The sequence below is a fragment of the Ctenocephalides felis genome, unplaced genomic scaffold, assembly GCF_003426905.1.
Source record: "Ctenocephalides felis isolate EL2017-DRISC unplaced genomic scaffold, ASM342690v1 CF-g0.4_SCAFFOLD_03570, whole genome shotgun sequence".
Taxonomy (NCBI): Eukaryota; Metazoa; Arthropoda; class Insecta; order Siphonaptera; family Pulicidae; genus Ctenocephalides; species Ctenocephalides felis.
This window is the reverse complement of record NW_020539724.1, coordinates 175,445-181,826: the sequence shown is the minus strand read 5'-3', so window position 1 is coordinate 181,826 and position 6,382 is coordinate 175,445.

The window sequence follows — 6,382 nt, the reverse complement described above, 5'->3', positions numbered from 1 at the left end:
AAACAGGTTTACCCATTTCGGAATAGGGGGAAAAATGATAAAAAAAAAAAATAATTCTGATTGAAAAACTCAAAATGTCATTTTATTCGCATTAACTAATTTTTGGCGATGGCAGGAACAACGTTTTTAGTTAACTAAAAAAGTGCCATTTGGTGATAAAAAATGATAAATAAAAAGGACATATGCACATCAAATTATCAGAGTTTTTTATAGAAAAAAATACTGAACAGTACAAATGAAGTTGTTTTGAACTTCTCATGTGGTAGGTTATAGTAATCGCCAAAAAAACGAATATTTTTTTTGCATATCTTTAAGTTTCTAAGGTTCTTAAACATTTTGGCATACCTTAAAAAATGAATATTCGTGTGTGCGTGTGTTTGGATGTAATTAAATGTGCATATTAAAACTTCGATGTTTAAATAATAGATCAAAGAATAAACATTGCAATTTCCAATTGATGTTCGAATACTAATTTTCGTCCGCGATTTCGAGAGCACGGATCAACCGATTTGAATGATTCAAGAAGTAATCGATTCCTACTAATAGGGAGACGTGCTGATTAGTTTTTGGTGAGGCCAAAAATGAAAATTTGGTTTTTGAGAGAACCATGCATCCATTTTGGATATAACATTTTACTTACATTTACAAGATGAAAAATTAAACGAATTTTGGGAAGGCAGGTTCAGCGGTTTCAAAATCCAGAATAAAGTTAAAAAATATGCTAAACAAAGTTATCGGCTCAAGTTTGCGGGTTAAAACGTAGACAAAATGATTCACTCTTCTGATAATTACAAAGAAACGGTTCAGCCGATCGTCGCACAAAAGGTTACAACAAATGTCTAAACTTTTAAAATGTGTCCTGCAGTTTTTGAGAAAATATCAAAAATTGACTCATACATACATACAGCTATACATATACACACACACACACACAACATACATACTTTTCCAGATTTCGTCTCATTCGATTCAGAATGGCTTGAAACGTCGAGAAAACAAAATTAGCAAATCCGATTTATGGGCGAATGCATAAAATTCTCTTTCGAGAAGTGTAATAATAAGTCAAACCTATTAAATGAATTTTAATAATGAAGTAATCAAATATGGATGGATAAAAGGAGAAAATTCAGGGTAGTAGTAAAGTTCTGATTGCTATTTGCACTTTTTGGTTCGTATATCCGAAACGGCTGAATTAATCTTAGCCGAAAATTAATCAAAACATCTTCGTATCAATCGAGAATACATATACCTACATACACACATATTTTTAAGGTATGCCAAAATGTCCAGAAAGCCTTGAAACGTGAAATGAGAGAAAATCGCCTGATCAGATAGGCCTAGAGCGCCAGAAAGCTTAATCCGCCACTAGTAACAGTATTGTATTCAATGATAAAAATGCAGAATTTATAACAAAAATAACACTTTGGTTGCAGATATAACAAATAATAAAACAAATTAATTGTTTATTAGTTACAGATCCCTAATTCAGGGAATGTATGGCATAAATAAAACGAACGTGTGTAAAGTGAGTAAAGGTTTAGTAAAACGACTCGCCATATCCAAAAAGGCAACATCAGGCATAAAATTCAAGGATACAAGAACAAGCGACGGTGCAACTAAGAAAGAACAAATAAAATCTAGACCAAAATCCTCCAATGACTATAGAAATCGACAGCTCTTTAAGAACTGAAGAATTAAAACAATGTTCAATCTGAACAAAGCAACTATTTATGAAAACTATTTGAGAAAAACCTTATAGGAACTAATAATATTGTAAGACTAAAACCTTACAACGATAAAGAAATATTCATTCTTTAAACAAATCTACGAATCATAATCAATCTCAAAAATAAAGCACGAGAACAAAAACTCGACATACAAGGAAACAAAAGAAATCTAACTAACTAGTCAAATCGAATCAAATTAAACGATCAAAGTAAATAAGTCGTTCAATCTACTTTTTAATGTATGTTGTGAAAAACATGCATGCAAAGTAATTCAAAACTATTGCGCATCGTTGTAGGATTGTTTATGTAAAAAGATGGCATTATGTAAAAACAAACCTAATAAATGATTCTTTCAGAATATAAATTTAAATAGCATTGAAACAAGTTGTCAAACATTTTAATCTAATATGAAGAAGGTAATGACAAAAAAACGTATTACATAAAAAAACCTACAAACGCAATAGTCCTACCTGGGGCCAATTGACCCAATCGGCATCGCTGCTACAACTCGAACCACTTTTTTTTTAATTTTATATTTTTAAAATGTTCACCACACTAAAGTCACTAATTGAACTACACTTATGCACATCACTTATTTTAAACAATTATTTTAATATATCTGAAAAAATGCATTCATAATTAGATATATGTATACAGTAAGATCACACAGGTCATGCAAAAATTGGTTTGTAGTCCTTTTGTAGAACCGAAACTATTTAAAATATTGTATCCTTTACACATACAGACAAAACGTCATAAAACATTATAAATAAAATTTTCAATGTAAATACGATTCAAATTTAATACATCAAACGAAATAATAATTCTGAAATTACTATATAGAATCGAATCTGTTCAAATACAAAATTTGACAACAATTACATCGAAATAAATACTAATATTGGGCCTATTGTTCAATTACTAACTACTCACTAATATTGTGAAGTAAACAAATACTGAAAATAGAAAAGGCGTAAAGATATATAAAACATTTAACTAATTCATAAAAAAAACTAATTAGCAAGTAAGTATCAAAATAAAATGCGAAATCGCTAACATGAAAAAACTAATTTGCAAGAAAGTATCAAAATAAAAGAGGCTAAGTCGCGAATTCCTTAACTAAACTAACAAAGAACAAATTAATTTGCAAGAAAGTATCAAAATAAAAGAGGCTAAATCGCGAATTCCTTACCTAAACTAATAAAAACAAATTAATTAGCAAGAAAGTATCAAAATAAAAGAGGCTAAATCGCGAATTCCTTAACTAAACTAATAAAAACAAATTAATTAGCAAGAAAGTATCAAAATAAAAGAGGCTAAATCGCGAATTCCTTAACTAACAAAGAACAAATTAATTTGCAAGAAAGTATCAAAATAAAAGAGGCTAAATCGCGAATTCCTTACCTAAACTAATAAAAACAAATTAATTTGCAAGAAAGTATCAAAATAAAAGAGGCTAAATCGCGAATTCCTTAACTAAACTAATAAAAACAAATTAATTAGCAAGAAAGTATCAAAATAAAAGAGGCTAAATCGCGAATGCCTTAACTAAACTAATAAAAACAAATTAATTTGCAAGAAAGTATCAAAATAAAAGAGGCTAAATCGCGAATTCCTTACCTAAACTAATAAAAACAAATTAATTTGCAAGAAAGTATCAAAATAAAAGAGGCTAAATCGCGAATTCCTTAACTAAACTAATAAAAACAAATTAATTAGCAAGAAAGTATCAAAATAAAAGAGGCTAAATCGCGAATGCCTTAACTAAACTAATAAAAACAAATTAATTTGCAAGAAAGTATCAAAATAAAAGAGGCTAAATCGCGAATTCCTTAACTAAACTAACAAAGAACAAATTAATTTGCAAGAAAGTATCAAAATAAAAGAATTCCTTAACTAAACTAATAAAAACAAATTAATTAGCAAGAAAGTATCAAAATAAAAGAGGCTAAATCGCAAATTCCTTAACTAAACTAACAAAGAACAAATTAATTTGCAAGAAAGTATCAAAATAAAAGAGGCTAAATCGCGAATTCCTTAACCAAAATAATAAAAACAAATTAATTAGCAAGAGTATCAAAATAAAAGAGGCTAAATCGCGAATTCCTTAAATAAACTAACAAAGAACAAATTAATTTGCAAGAAAGTATCAAAATAAAAGAGGCTAAATCGCGAATTCCTTAACTAAACTAACAAAGAACAAATTAATTTGCAAGAAAGTATCAAAATAAAAGAGGCTAAATCGCGAATTCCTTAACTAAACTAATAAAAACAAATTAATTAGCAAGAGTATCAAAATAAAAGAGGCTAAATCGCGAATTCCTTAACTAAACTAACAAAGAACAAATTAATTTGCAAGAAAGTATCAAAATAAAAGAGGCTAAATCGCAAATTCCTTAACTAAACTAACAAAGAACAAATTAATTTGCAAGAAAGTATCAAAATAAAAGAGGCTAAATCGCGAATTCCTTAACTAAACTAATAAAAACAAATTAATTAGCAAGAGTATCAAAATAAAAGAGGCTAAATCGCGAATTCCTTAACTAAACTAACAAAGAACAAATTAATTAGCAAGAAAGTATCAAAATAAAAGAGGCTAAATGGCGAATTCCTTAACTAAACTAATAAAAACAAATTAATTTGCAAGAAAGTATCAAAATAAAAGAGGCTAAATGGCGAATTCCTTAACTAAACTAATAAAAACAAATTAATTAGCAAGAAAGTATCAAAATAAAAGAGGCTAAATCGCGAATTCCTTAACTAAACTAACAAAGAACAAATTAATTTGCAAGAAAGTATCAAAATAAAAGAGGCTGAATCGCGAATTCCTTAACTAAACTAATGAAAACAAATTAATTAGCAAGAAAGTATCAAAATAAAAGAGGCTAAATGGCGAATTCCTTAACTAAACTAATAAAATACAAATTAATTTGCAAGAAAGTATCAAAATAAAAGAGGCTAAATCGCAAATTCCTTAACTAAACTAACAAAAAACAAATTAATTTGCAAGAAAGTATCTAAATAAAAGCCTAAATTGCTCGATATCAATCATATTTCGGGGAATTTGGTGTGATCATACTGTATATGAGCATGCCATTTAAACGAATATCACTTACCAAATCGCCTTACAATCATTCTTGATTAGCTGGAAGTCAGCATTCATACTCCAATAATAAAAACTCCTTCGGAATGTATCACAAAAATCACTTCACACATTGCACACACAAAACTTTTACACTTTTCACTACTATCAGAATATTTTAATTAAACTAACAAAAAAAAAACCTTCAAGCAATATACTTCTTTCACGTGTTAACAATTTCACCTTTTAATTTGGAGTTCAACATTTGACCAGCTCCATCCATTCCAGCTCCAAAAACTGAAAAATTGCGTAAGAACATTTATTCTACATCAAAAGGAACATAATTTTATAAATCAAATCATTTTATTTATTCTCAGATGTTCCATTTCAATGTAATTATGCTTAACAATTGACTTTTTGATGGCATTATGTATATAAGTTCAAGAAAATATTGGGTAAATAAAATTTACACCGGCTACATTAGATATTCATTATTCATAAGTTCCAAATTTACAAAAATAAGATGTTTACTATAAAATATCTCATTACTTACTATTGTTATTCTGTCTGTCATCGAGGTAGCCATTATTATTGCCTCCACAAGTAGTAAATAGATGTAGTTCCTAGTTCGATATAAAATTGGTTGAATACATTTCAACCTGTAAGGGTAACCTGTAAAAATATAATAATCATTTATAATTTTATACTCATGTGAATACAATTATATTATTGCAAAATAATTTGAACAACTGTAGAAACCATAAACCATTTTTTGCAGAAATACCTATATCCATTATAAATTACTGCTCGAATAAAAATTCATAAATGATTTACTGTCCTTTGAAGAAATCATCGAACCATTGAAAACTTAAGAAACAATTGAACTGTAACTATTCCTCAAATGAAAAGTATATACATTATAAACCATACTTGGAGTATAACAACAAGTATTGAATTCTTGATCACAAGGCTCAATAAATAAATAAAATTTATTTAATTAACATACCTCTACATTTGATCACGACAGAACTAAAAATTAGTACTAACATGTAGAATTCGCAGAGACTCCAACGAGGTTTATAGTATTAACATGACGCCAATTGGACAAACATCTGAAAGAAATAATTATTATTATAAATCAATATAATAAATCAAATTAATTTTTATTCACAAATACACACCCAAGACTCAATCCAAATGCATATAAAATGCCCGTAGCGCAATGTGCTGAAGAGACACAGGTTGTTCTGTGAATAAATATGTACTAAATATAATATAATGTAAAATAATAATCAACCTTCCAATTTCTTTAAATAATACTTATTTATGAAATGTGTGAAATTAGTAATATTTTTAAGATCTATATGATTATATTAACTACGACTAAATGAAACCATACGACAAAATAATAGTATGATTACCTTAACAATAAAGCGTGTGTTAAAAATCTGAGTATTTCCACTCATATCACAAAATTCTATAATATATGTTTATATATAATTGGGTATAAAATGAAAAGAATATTTTCGTTCTTTTCAATCAAGCCAAAATATGCAAAGTTTGTTAAAAAATG